Genomic DNA, 14,928 nt, shown 5'->3' with positions numbered 1-14,928 from the left:
GCTATATTAAAACAAATGAGAAAATATATCCTCCCTAATATTAAAACGCTAAAGAAAAAACATTTTCACTACTTCAACCAATCTCCTTGTTAGGGTTCCATATACCTTATTTGCATGGTCACACCCCTATAAGGGTGCCATGCACCTGTGTGCATTATTAGCAAGCTATCCTATCCACTTGCTGGGCCACAAGCACCTTATCTGCACAGTCCCATCCAGTCATTTGGTGGGAGTTACAAGACCATGGTGAGAAAGGACATATAAAAGTGATCCATTGCATGCAGTATTATTGATATCTTACTAATATTAAGTCCTCTAATTGATGAACACAGAATGTCCTTCCACTTATTTCGATCTTCTTTATTTTCTTTCAGTACTGATTTATAACCCTTAGTGTGCAAGTTTTTCACTTTCTTGGTTAAACATATTTCTAGGTATTTTATTCTTTCAGATGTTTTTGTAAATGTGATTGCTTCCTTTTTAGAATGGTCTTTGCTGATGTGCAGAAACCTAACTACTTTTTGTGCTGTCTCTTCAGTAACTAAATGTTGCCTCTTCAATAGAGGAAGGCAGAAGAGTTTCAGAGAAGACCTGAAATTTGGGTAGAGACTAATCAGAGATGCATGTATTTTTCTCTCATGCTTAGTACCTTAAATATTTTCCTGACTACTTTCTTACACTTTTCTACACTAAAACCTTTCCTTCAAGGGTTTCCAAACCATAGAGCAACCTGGGCAAGCTTTGAGCATCCCCCAACAGGGATCAGCTGTGTACTTTCCATGCTCTGAGTTACAGGAGGATCCAGGCACTTGCCCTAACAGAACAGCCAGAAAGCTCAAGTATGAGAAATCTTGAGGCACTTGCAGATGCTGATTGAGGAAATTTGGGAATTAGATGAACTATGAAAGTGCTGTTAAGTTCCTCGATGCAAGCTTCTTGAGAGTAAAAGCATGCTGAAGGGATTTATCAGTAAATGGATTGGGTTCCCCCAGGGGACAGGATTTGAACAATGTACAAAAATGCTTCAGTAATAAGGACAGAAATCTCTTCCATCCAAAGTTATAAAGCTCAGCAAAGGCAGAACCAGGACATGGCCCCAGACCTCCTGGTTTAAAATTATTCAACACATACAGCAAGTTTTACTGAGCACCAACTGTGCTAACTCTGAGGATACAACAGACAGCGTTACAAGATTAGTTCCTGCCACCATGGAGCTTTCAGTCTGGGAAGACTTACATTCATCAAAAAATTACACAAAAACTGAAATTATGACACCCAGAGACATATTTTGTTATGGGAACATGAAACAAAAAGCCAAACTAGTTGCCACTGACTTGACTCCAGTTCATGGTGACCCATGTGTGTCGGAGTAGAACTGTGCTTCATAGGGTTTTCAATGGCTGATTTTTCAGAACTGGATCGCCAGGCCTTTCTTCCAAGGGACCTCTGGGTGAACTCGAACCTCTAATGTTTCAGTTAGCAACTGAGTGTGTTAATTGTTTGCACCATTGAGGGACTCCCCATGGGAAGCATAAGACAGAAGATATTAACCTTGTCAGGGAGGTTGGGGTGAGTGATCTGGGGGGTTGACATATGAGCTGGCATCTGGAGGAGAGAACCAGCTAAGTAGGAAGTAATCTGGGAATGAGGAGAAGAGTAGATGAGGTAGAAGTGCCCAGGGCAGGAGTGTGGCTACAGTAAGGGGCATAAAGCAGAGAGTTGTGACTGGTGAGCTTGAAGTAAAGAGAACAGGTGGAGTGTGGTATGAGAAGAGGCCACGGAGATAGTCACTGACTAGTTTACTCAGGCTTCTGTGAATTGCTTTACAAATTTTTCTCTTAGGAGCAATGAGAAACCACTGAAGTGTTTGTTTTAAGCTGGAAAAATGGGAATAACATGTCAGATTTGCTTTTTTTTTTTAATTTTAAACATTCTTTTGTTTTAATATGAATTTGGTCTTTTTGAGTTTGCAATACCTTTGAGACATCATGTGGAGATGTCAATGGGGCAGCTGGTTAATGGAGTCCAGAGCTCAGAGGGGAGGTGTCTGGTCCTCTGCATTCAGATGACTGTGGAATCCATGGGGGTGGTGAGATCCTTCAGGGAGAGTGCAAAGTGTAAGAGCAGAGCAGGGCCTAGGGCTGAGCCGCAGAGGACAACCAGCACTCATTGGCTGAGGGAAGAGGAAGGTGAACCTAAAATGGAGCCCAATAAAGAGTGGAGAGAAAACAGAAAAGGAAAAGGAGCGCAAGGTAGGTCACGGAAACCAAGGGGCACAAAGTTTTAAGAAGCAGGAATTGATCATGGTGGAAAATTGTTTTGATGGGTTAAGTTAGAGGATGACTAAACAATATCCGTTTGCTTAATGACATTGAGCTCACTGATGACCTTAAGGGAGGGAGGAAGTGGTAGCCAAACGTGAGTGGGCAGAGAAGTCACTGAGAGGTGAGGAAGGGAGAAAGTGCTTTTGAAAAGACTGGCTGTGGAGAGAGGGGTGGCAGAGCAATATAGCTGGATGAATCTCCCCTTACAGCAAGCATCCTTGCTTCTGACTCTGAGAATCTAGGTTTCTACGTCTATATTCCGTGCTTCATAAAAATACACGGGCTTAGGCTTCAGGTTGTTACAGAGACATCCTGAGGCTCAGCCCAGACCATTCTCCCTGGTTCTAACAGACAGGGAAAATCCCGTATAAGTAAATCATCTCATGAAATAGCCCTAGTATCCCTATGTGCCACTGTTAGGCTGCTGACAAAAGGGCTCCAAAGATGGGGTGGGAGGGGGGAAATTTGACAACCACTTAAGGGCTCTACTTTTATAAACACCTCTGGGGAACATCTTAATGTGAACAAATGGTGGAGTTCTATGAATGCACTTTCATTCAAAAGCAATAAATTGACTCCTTTACATGGCAAGCCATGAGAACAGTTCTATTTTCCTAACAGTCTGTTTCATTAACTGAAGCTGTTTATTTTCTTAGCATTAACTCACTAACCCTGACACCAAAATAAACAGAAACTGCCTGCAATATCTATTTATTTATGTTTCCTCCAAACTCTACTTCCCTAAGTCTCCTTTTGCTTTCTGTTGAGTAAGCTTTATGGTAGTGAAATGTTATAAACAGTCAGTTGCCACTTTCTGGGAACAGTAAATTAGCTGCTAATGAATGAAGCTCACATGTTGCTGAGATGTGTGGAAAAACAGCAGCTGACGCTGGGCTGCAAATGGGACTGATTAGGCTGAGAAAACACTCTCCTAAGTGTGCTGGGCAAGAAAAGAAGAATAGGGAGGTTTAAAGGGAGAATACTGATGGATGTCGAATATACTAAAGAAAGACAAATGTTACTCACCAGAAAAATGCTAACCACGTATGTTTCTATAAATTGAAAAGTAATAATAACCTAACTAAGCAATGCTCAGTAAAACAGTAACAGCAGTGTCTGCAAGGATTCAGGGAGGATATGGTGAGACCATAAAAGATATGAAAAGGAACTCAAGAGGGAAATAGAAAATATTACAGAGGTTAAAGTCACATTGGAAGACTCTCAAAGGGGAACAGACATGACTAAAAACATTCTATAAACATGTAGCATTGAATTAATAAATGCAAGCAAGATTAAATATGCAACAATTAAAAAAGGACAGGAAGAAAGTAGATAGAAAATAAAAGAATTTCTGAAGAAGAGCACAAGATCAATAGAGTATAAATAGTAAGTAAATATATAATTCAAAAAAAATTTTTTTTTTGGCAAACAAAAGTGCTGTGGACTTACATATCATAAAGTGATAATATGTCTTAGAAAACATTGATGTAGAATAATCAACACTAAGATCATATCTATGAAAATTACTTATATTAAAAGGTTAAAAATTTTTTTTATGCAAGAACTCCAAGAATAGAATTCCTGTGAGTCTTTCTAGAATGTGAGTTTCTAGTTGATTCTAAGGGGGCAAGCTTCAACTGATTGAGAGATGAAAGGTGAAACTTCTGCAATACTCAGTCTGATTAAGACAAGGGATAAGACTGAAATACGGAGTGTGGGGTGGGTGGTGGGTGGTTATAGTTACAGAAAAGAATATAAGACCTGACAAAGTGGAAATGATAAAGTTGGGATGAACAGGATAAAAATGGTGACAGTGCAGGACCTGTATAATTGAAAATTAAAGGTTTTTTAAAGCTGCCAAAGCAAGTAATAGAGCTCATACTAAGTACACTTAAATTTTTAAAGGTAATTACTACCAAAAAAAAACCCTTATAATTCACTCAAATCAGATGGTAGATAGGAAGGCAGGAGAATGTAAAGGAAATCAAAACATACCAATTTCATAGGGAGTTTTAGCCAGACAGTAGCTAAAAATTAGAAGAGTAAATAGATAATAGTTAACCCAGAGATATACTTGTAAATGTAAGAATTAACACATAGAAAAAAAAAACTTTATTGCAAATTCCCTGTAAAAGCAAAAAGTTAGCAGTAACTTAAATGTACAGCATTTGAAACTTTACAACCATACAATGCAGCCATTGAAAAGAATGAGAGGGGAAGGAAAACTATTTACTGAATACCTTTTTATACATTTAGTACATTCACTATATTCCTTTAATATTGCAAATGCAGACTTGAATTTTTGTCTTCAGTTCTTTCAGCTTGAGAAATGCCAAGCAGGTGATCTTTCCTTTTGGTTTGCTAACTCCAGGTTTTTGCACATTTCATTATAATGCTTTACTTTGAGCCACCCTATGAAATCTTTTGTTCAGCTCTTTTACTTCATCATTTCCTCCTTTAAAAAAAAAAAAAAAATCATTTCCTCCTTTTAGTTACTCTAAATTCAAGAGCAAGTTTCAGAGTTTTTTCTGACATGTATTTTGGTCTTTTCTTTCTTTTTAATGACCTTTTGCTTTCTTTATGTGTTATGCCCTTGACGTCATCCCACAACTTATCTGGTCTTTGGTCCTTAGTGTTCAATGCATTAAATCTATTCTTGAGATGGTCATTAAACTCAGGTGGGATATACTCAAGGTCGTGCTTTGTCTCTTGTGGACCTGTTTTAATTTTCTTCAGCTTCAACTTGAACTTGCATATGAGCAATTGATGGTGCACTCCACAATTGGCCCCTAACCCTGTTCCGACTGATGATATTGAGCCTCTCAGTACATTCACAATATTGTGCAACCATCACCTCTCTCTAGTTCTGAGGAGACTCTTAAGCAGTCACCCCCTGTTAATAATTAGTTTTTAAAGAAAAAAGAAAACCTTGCCCATGGCTCACAAGGACATCCATAGCCTCCCCGCCCCCCCGCCCCCATTTCTGCAAACTGTACACCACGCATTCTAGCCACACTTCTGTGTTGAGTCACGGTGGTCTCCTTTCTGTACTCCTTGAATTTGCCATATCCTTTTTCTCTACTCATTACCTTTACACACACTGCCCTTTCTGCCTGTAACACCAAGCCCCCCTCCCTTTTTCATCTATCAAACTCCTAGTCCACTTTGAAGTTCAGATGACTTCCTAGGCCTTGGTTTGCTATCCAGACTGGGTAGCTTTCCCATAGCTACCGATGTCATGCAGCTAGTTAGTGGTGCAGCTGGGATTCAGACCTAGAAAAGCTGATGCTGAAACCTGTGCTCTTTATGATGCAGTTTTGTAGGCCATTCATTGGCCTATCCAATTATATTCAAATCATACTTGATAGTACAGAGCTAATTTATCATGAACACAAACCTTAGTTCTCAAATGTGTGTACTCTGAGGATGGCGGCATATGATATGATTACTCCATAAAGCTCCAGGGGCTAGCATAAAACAAGACCTCCCATAGTGTGAGTGGCTTTATCATAAATGAACACAACGGGAGTTAGGTTAATGGAGACCAACCAGCTTGCCCTACAATGATATTAGTGGTGGATGGAAGAGGAGAAGACAGGTCTGGCTCTATCTACTGGTCCTGAGCTCTAGATAATTATGTCTCTGATGAATTATATGTGAAATTGCAGAGGTTTTAGGGGGAAGCCACACACAGATCTTGAAACAGCCGTGAAAGTTTTTAACACATGCCTATTTCTTAGTGCATGAGAAAGTAAACAAACCATTTTGGAAGGAGGATACTCTGCCTCTTCACCCTAGTAGATAAGTCACCAGTTGTTAAATATTTGTAGACACCTGACTTGAGCCCCATGGCTCTGTAAAGCCTTTTATGGGCAGGGGGTGTGATTCCATTGGCGTGCAAGCCATTCTCTTCATTGTTCCTGTAAACCCCTACAGAAATTCTGCATGGATTTCGAACCTTTTTGAAAGTGGCACCACAGTTATATTTCCTATCAAACCAACTGTCATGGTACAATTAAAGGAGAAATAAATTTCACCATCTTGATGACAGCCTGTGCAACTGAAACCAGGGAATATAGAGGGCTCTGGGAACATGGAATCTTGTAGTCTTTGACAGCATGATGATTACACTGTCAGCTTATGCATTTTTTCAAAAAAACCACTTATTATACTTCATGCAGGTATTAATTTTGCCATAAAATATCACTTAGGGAAACATTGACACTTTAGGAGCCTTTTGTATTAGACATTATGCAAAGTCAAATAAGTCAGATACAAAAGGACCAATACTGTATGATCCCACTTATAAGAAATATTTAGAATAGGCAAATACACAGAGACTAAAGTTTATTAGTGGTTATCAATGTTGGGTAGGAAGGGGGAGAAGGGAGGTATTGATTAGAAGAAAAAAAACAAAACACTGCTGCCAAGTCGATTTCAACTCATAGTGACCCAATAGGACAGGGTAGAACTGTCCCATAGGGTTTCCAAGGCTGCATATCTTTACAGAAACATACTGCCATATCTTTCTACTGCAGAGCAGCTGGTGGTTTTGAACCACCAACCTTTCAGTTAGCAGCCAAGCACTTTAACCACTGTGCCACCAGGGCTTCAAGGTACTAATTAAAGGTACTAATTTTCTGTTAAAGTTATAAAAACATTAGGGAAAGGACAGTGGTGAGGGTTGAATTAATTAATTAATGTCACTAAATTGTAGACATAAAAAAGCTAAAATGGCAAATGCTTTGTTGTATTTATTTCACCACAACAAAAACTTAAAAAATAAATTAAAAAAATGGCTATTTCAGCAAATGCAGGAGATGCCATAGTCATATGGCTTTCCCATCCTGAGAGGTTTATATGATCGCTTCATTCTCACCATAGAGCCTTAGAGAGACAGGCAGTCAACTGATAATGTAGCATATGAGGTTTTTGAGGTCCAGGAATCAACGGCAACATTGGAAATGATGTATGAGGTCACTGTGACATTTATCTTAGAGAGATTTTCCTCTCAGCGATAGTTTTAATGTTTATGCCTTTTAAGAAAAGAAATCAAAGATTTCATTGTTGCAAAGACCTTAGTCTTTGCCTGAAGTTGACTAGTAAGGGAAAAATACATTTTTGATGCCATGATGATGGTGATGTTGAGGACAAGGACAAGGATGATGATAACGGTGACTGACATTTACTGCGTGCTTAATGTGTGCACCCGGCGCTGTCCTGGGTGCTTTCTGCATAATACCTAGTTTAAGTCCTTTAATTACCATTTTACAGATGTGAAAACTGAGGGACAGAGAAATAACTCGCTTACAGTCACACAACTAATAAGACACCTAACCACTGTCATCACTGCACCTTACTGCTTTCTGTGTAGAGCTGCCAATTACGGAGTACTTGCTTTGGGCCTTGTGTAAGTCAATTTATTATTATTATTTGACTCTCAAAAAAAAAAAAAAAAGGTAGATCTCATAAAAAGGAAGCTGAGGCTTATAGAAATTAAACAAGTTGCTCACAGTCACCCTGCTTGTTGTTGGTAGCTGCCACAGAGTTGATTCCAACTCACAGTGACCACATGAGTGCAGAGTAGGGTTTTCAAGGCTGTGACCTTTCAGACGCAGATAGCCAGGCCTGTCTTCCTCTGAGAAGTCTATGGGTGGGTTTGAACCACCAATCTTTCAGTTGGTAGTCAAGCGCTTAACAATTCATGCCACACAGTCACCCTGCTAGCGTTACTTAATTTTCAACCTAACAGAGCGATAGAAGTCTTAGTATATTGAAAAGTGTTTAGTTCTGATAATGTTCTGGGCATTACATTTTTCTTCTTTTCTCCAATAGCACTGCGTTTCCATATCATTTCAGTATGACCAGAGCCTTTTGCAGTTAGAAGGACTTGTTGGGCCCTGGTAGAGAGTTTCCTGGCTTTCAGGATTAGATAAAGAAATATATTTGATACAAAAGAGACCTTGTGTCTATCTTGGTTTATTTCCACAGTGAAAAAAATCTCCTGTCCTGAATCTCATTGCATGGAATTGGAATCTTCATCTCACTAAGAAGATAAAAATAAATTTTGATGCTAGATTTCTTATGCTAATGTCTTATCTTGATCGCTTTAATTGGAAGTGTCTTCTTCCAGCAGGCATATCTACAGGAAAGATTCGGTTGACTTTTTCAAGTGTATTTATAGTAATGATAATGTGCTTGGCTCTCATCTTTCAGTTAAAAAGCTTGTAAGTATTTTAATTAACCTACACTGCACTCAGGGCATAGATATGACATCTTTTGGGGTGGTGAAAATGTTTGGAATTTGATGTAAGTGATGGTTATAGCGTATTATGAATGTACAAAATGCCACTGTATTATTTATCTTGAAATGGTTAATTTTATGTTATGTAAATTTCACTTCAATAAAAACAACACAAAACAAACAAGCAAATGAAGAGTGGCTTTTGGAACTAGCTAGGAGGCTGTTGGACTAGTCTAGGCAAAAGAAGTAGGTGGCTTCGACTAGGGTAGAGGTGGTGATGATGGAGATGACAGCAAGCTGAAGCTGGGGATGATGTCAGAGGAAGAAGGGGAGAAAAGGGGAGACACGATGGACACCAGCTTTGACTTGGTTCTAGGCCAACTTAATGCTACAAAGGGATATTAATGAGAATTCAGCCAGATGAACCTTTCTCCAAACTCATTAGCTGACCCTATTTAAAATGGACTTACAGACTTGTAACACCAATTCTGGCCAGGGCCATTTATTCCACTCCAACAAAAACTGAAACTTCTATTTGATTCAGTAAAATTCTCAATATCATCTTTTTATTCCTCCTCTTTAAAAAGCCATTTTTCCATGTTCTAAGCATAATAATTACCTACTTGGCAAGTGTATTCATAATTACGCAATTACTTTATTATAGATTATCAACTTAAAAATGCCTGAAGTCTGAGATATGTCTGGGAAATAAATTATTTTATTTAATGTATAGTGTAATTTCTTCTCAATTATTCAGGTGTTGGGGAGAAAATGAGTTGGGCTCAAATGCTCTTATGTGTAATTTTAGAACTGATCTTCCTGACAGAAATCAGGCAGAATTGATAATATGCTATAAAATGAGGCAGGCTTGATTAGGATCCCTGGATGGGCCCTTGTAGGCTATGAAGTGTATATGTGTGCATACCTGTATGTACATGTTTGTGTGTGTGCATGTATACATATGCAGGAGTGTATGTGTGCTTATTGTAGTAAGATAAAGTCTTTTTTTTTTTTGTCACCAAATGGCATCAATTTGAGTCTAAGTGGCCAGAAGTTGAAAATAAGTGTCTATGTGGCATGTGTGCCCTCCCATCCTCATCTCTGGAATATTCCTTTTCAAATGTTTTTAACAGTGCCTATATAATTACTATATGAAAAGGGCAAATGTACAGAGGTGAGGTAAGACATTTTATCAGCTATTAAAAACTCAACAGGAATATAATTATCAGATCTTTTATATTCTCCAACAGCTGAGAATAAATTATAGAGGCAACGGGAGTTTTGATGGAAGGCATGTTGAAATTAATTGGGGGCCTAAAGTAATTCTGGGCAACTTGATGGACAAATTGAAAGTCTGGTGGTTGGGGACATGGTAACCAATGACGAGGTTTGCTAATTTTTCAATTTGCAGTAGGTATCTCTGGCTTTTAACTGAATCATATATTAAAGTGCAACATGATTTTTGTTTGTATTGAAAGCCTTCTCTAAGGCTTATCTTGGCTGACTGCACTGCCCCAGAAGTTGGTTTTCTTCTGGCTCAGAAATGTAGCCAAACCCGGGAACATTTTCCCTTTTAGGAGCTGATTAGAGATTCTTTAGAAGCTTTTCCATTTTTCTCAGAAGACTTAGGTTATACAGTACAGGCATGGGGTGGACGCTTTGCTTACTCAACACATCCATTTATCCCCTAAATAATGTGTCCCGGAAAAAAACCCAGGAGGGGCAGCCAAGGCAGAAAATTAATATTTTGTTCCCTGACTGAGCAAATGCTACCGTATCACTCCAGTCAGCCCCTAACCACTTTCTTGGCTGAGTCTATGTCTACTTCAGGATTCCTTGATTTCCTGCTGGGCCTTTAACCAGCCTGAGGACTCAGACTGCAAGTGCAAAGCCAGTGAGGGATGAGGTGAGGGAGGGAAGTGAAAAGGAAGGAAGAAGGGCAGAAGGGCAATGCACAAAGTCTAACTGTGGCCAGCGATGTGATCCAGGTGTTTATATGGACACACAGCAGGCAGCCATCTTTGGGAGGCAGACATTTCTATGGGGGTCCGTGGGGACACACACTTCAGTGTGATTCAGGAGACTGTTGGAGGCCAGGGTAGGTCAGGTTGCTACTTTGATGCAGAGAAGATAGGAACCACTTGGAGCAAAAGTTGGATGTTATCTCTGGAAGGTCACCAGCCGATCCCAGCTTCTGTTGATGACACCATGAAGTAGCTTCCCTTCAGTGTTCCCAGAGACACTGCACTTTCATTGCCTCTTCTTTACATGGACTATATCTATCTTTCTGTCAGTTAAGCCCTCTCCTGGAGATGAGGAATGGTTCTTGACATATGCCTTTAGGAGGAGATGATTGTCAATCCAACACCAGAGTACAATGTCATAAATTATGTAGCTACTAAGAATAGAGACTCTTAGACTCTAAAACTTTCAGGTAAGCTGAGAGTATGGGGCTGGGATCGTCATAGGAGGATGGAAATACTTTTATTCTTAGGACGGATTTTTGATTTAGTTACCATTTGTTCAGTGTTCATTAGGCATGAGGCATTGGGTTAAATTGGTTGAATGCATTTTCATCAATGGTAAAAAACTCCTATAAGATTAATTTTTATTTTCTCCAGTTAGCAAATGAAGAACATAAGACTTAGGGTGCTGAGCTAACTCACACAAGCTGTGCATGAGGTTACACAACTCTTGTAAAACGAAACTGGGATTAAAACCCAGGTGTTTATTGGGTGTCAACATTCAAGCTCTTTATATTGTACCACATGACACTGAAACCTTCATTAACCAGAATATTCAGGGACTACTGTCAAAGAGAAAAGGAGCCCTGGTTGCACAGTGATTAAGCACTTGGCTGCTAATCAAAAGGTCAGTGGTTCAAACCCACAGCCACTCCATGAAAGAAAGATGAAGTAGTCTGCTTCCATAAAAATGTACAGCCTTGGAAACACTATGGAGCAATTCTACCCTGACCCATAGGGTCTCTATGAGCCAGAATTGACTTTACATGATGGGTTTGGTTTTCGTTTAGTCTTGGGAAGAGGTTTATTGAGTTTATTGAGTGTCCAAATTCCGAGTGCATGTTCTGAGAGCTCCTAAATTTGTGATTACATAATTGATCTCAGCCTAACTTTTAAGTCATACTTTTCTTCAGACTAAAGATTAGCATATCAAGCATGTGACTAATCGGATGTCTCTACTAGATGAGACCCCGTAATTTTTTTCAAATTTTAATTTTTATCTGGAGCATCCTAAAATGTGTGTGTGTGTGTAAAGAGAGAGAGAAGAGAGAAAATCTCCTTTCCATGTGTGAAAGACACAAAGTTACGAAGTTCTGGAAACAGAGAGGTGCTCAGGGAGAAGGGAACTTGCCCTGGGTGGCAAAACTCAAACTGGATAGTCTAGATCTCTTTAGTGGAGAGGAATATGGTATCTTTCAATGGGTCACTGTGTTTGTTGCCATCTCATGGAAAACAAGCTTAGTGGCCGGATGGCATGTACAGAATGGAGTATGGATGGGGCATCCAGTGGCCCGAGTTCCAGCCCTAGTTATTTAGTAACTCTTTGTGGGACCTTGGGTGAACCATTTACTCTGGGCCTTGCTGGACTCTCATGTAAAAGGGACAGTTTGATGTGGATGACATATTCTGTCATCTAATTAAAAACAAACACACAAAGAGATACTGGCCACCCTGGTGGTAAGGAGTGCAGACTGAAAGGGAGCACAGGGCAGCTTTTGACGTCTGGTAATGTTCTATGTCTTGATCTGAATGCTGGTTACAGGGTTGTTTACTCAAAATGTATACTTTTTTTTTTTTATTATTATTATTGTGGTGAAAATACACACAACAAAACATTTGCCAGTTCAATAATTTCTAGAGGGGGCGCACCAGCCCTGGGGAAGGGACTAGAAGGCAGGAGGGAACAGAAAAGCTGGTAACAGGGAAGCCAGGTTGAGAAGGGAGAGCATTGACATGTCGTGGGGTTGTTAACCAATGTCATAGAACAATGTGTGTACTAACTGTTGGATGAGATATTAGTTTGTTCTGTAAACCTTCATCTAAAGTACAAAAAAAAAGAGAAAAGGAGTTACAGCCTTGGAAACAGTATGGGGCAATTCTACTATGACCTATAGTATAGGGTCGTTTAGAGCTGGAATCAACTTGACTGCACTGGGTTAGGTTTTTTTGGTTTTTTAATTGCAACCCCGTTCATACGCTCCTGGTCTCCCTGTGTCCTGATACACCTGATATCCCCTTATATTGTGTCGTGGTCAACAGAAGCAAGTGCACAAGGCTAAGAATTGAAATGTCATTTTTTGGGTTTTCATTTGTTTTACTTTGAGATCTGTTTATTTTTCTTTTTTGTCTCTATGCCCCGTATTCCTTTTGGTCATTTTTCCAACCTGTCTGCTGGCTGCATTAGATACAGAAGGCAAAAAGGTCCCACAACCTGAAAAACATTTTGTGAATTACCTCTGGGAAAATATATTGGAATTTACAGAAGTAAACTGCAGAGCACTGGGCATAAATGATGTGAGAAATGCCTATCAATCAAGCCTCAACTGCCTATCCCTCAAAGAATTTTGAAACAATACAGCTGGAATACCCTCTTTCTGCCAAAGCCTATACCACTAAGCATCTTGAAAGAGACGTTGTGGGCAGTTTCTCTGTAGATTTATTGTTCCCATGCAGTAACATCAGTCTCTTTCAATGTGGGGCAGAGAGAACATAGGCTATGAATTAGGTGTGCCTGTTTGCCCAGAAATGTGGCAAAGATAAAGAATCAGATGCCAAATGTGCTATTCATGGAAACTCATTTTATAATACTATGTTTTCTGTCAGCATGTGAATTCTAAATTTTTACACTGTAAATATTTATTTTCAAAGAAATTGTTCTTTCTTTTCCCACTTCTACAATAAACACACAAACAGATACATCATCTTTAAGCAAAGTAAAAGGTAAGCAATACACAAGACAAAATTTTAGAAACTCAATAGAGAGGAAATAGTTATATTATCCTCAAAACATAAACAGTTCCTATGTATCAGTAAGAAAAATTGAGCACTATGACATATGTATGTTTAAAATATATGCACACACAAATCACAAATAAGTGCCAAGCCAGTAATTAAGATACATATATTTAAAGACTAATATTTATCTATTGTACTATCAAAAATTTTATCATTTCTAAAATTTTTCTAATGATAGAAAATACAGTATGGGAGTTCTCTAATGCACTTCTGGTAGGACTCTAAATGGATACAATCTTCCTGGAAAGAAATTCGTTGATATGTATCAATGGTCTAAAAAATGTATATATTACTTGACCCAAAAATCCTTCTTCCAGGAATCTGAAGAAATTGTCACAGATATACTCTATACTTAAGGTTTATTCTATTAAAATGGGCATTGAAGCATTGTTTATATACTTTAAAGCAGACAGTATAAATGTAAAAAAAAAAAAGTGATGTAAACCATGATCTATTCCTACAATAGACTTCTAAGTCACCATTAAAATTAGTTGTATGAATATTTAAAGATACAGGAAAAAGTACATACAGTATCACACAGTCAAAGATCTACATCCAATTATGAAACCAAAATAACCCCCCTTTTTTTATTGTAGTTAGAAACCTAGTTAACAAGTAAAGGTGGTGTTACAATCCCACCCTAATCCTCTTAACAGAAATATCACAATCACAAAATGGAGGACAACCACACAATACTGGGAATCATGGCCTAGCCAAGTCGATATACTTATTTTGGGGGGGGACATAATTCAATCCATGACATTCCACCCTTTGGCCCCCCAAAAATCACATTCTTGCAATACGCAAAACATATTTATCCCATCATAGCATAGCAAAAGTCTTAAATCAAGACCAAGTCCAAAATTCAAAAATTCCTCTTCATCTGTGAAATCTAGAACACAAGTTATCTGGTTCCAAAGGTACAATGACAGAAAAGGCATAGGCTAGACATTTCTATTACAAATGAGAGAACCTGGAGGGAAAGAAGGCATAACAAGCATCAAGCAAGTTAGCAGAACACATTATGTTAGCCCTCAAAGCTTTCAAAATAATCCCCTATTCTCTAAAACAATTTACACAATGGCCCTGCCTTCCAGACTCTAGGTATTGGCCACACTCTCCAGGTTGTGAGTGGAGGCCCCTCTGCCCTGGGCTTCAGCTCTGCCTTCCAGACCCACTGGGACAGCAGGTCTGCTCCCTCGGCCTTAGGTGCACCATTCTCCTAGTCCATCTGGGTGGCAACTCCACCCTTAGAAACACCAGAGGCCATGGCTCCACCCTTTGAAACCCCTGAGGTCATGGCCATACCTTCTGAGACTGA

This window comes from Elephas maximus, chromosome 16 (assembly GCF_024166365.1).
Source record: "Elephas maximus indicus isolate mEleMax1 chromosome 16, mEleMax1 primary haplotype, whole genome shotgun sequence".
NCBI lineage: Eukaryota > Metazoa > Chordata > Mammalia > Proboscidea > Elephantidae > Elephas > Elephas maximus.
Note: the sequence above shows the minus strand (reverse complement) of the source record.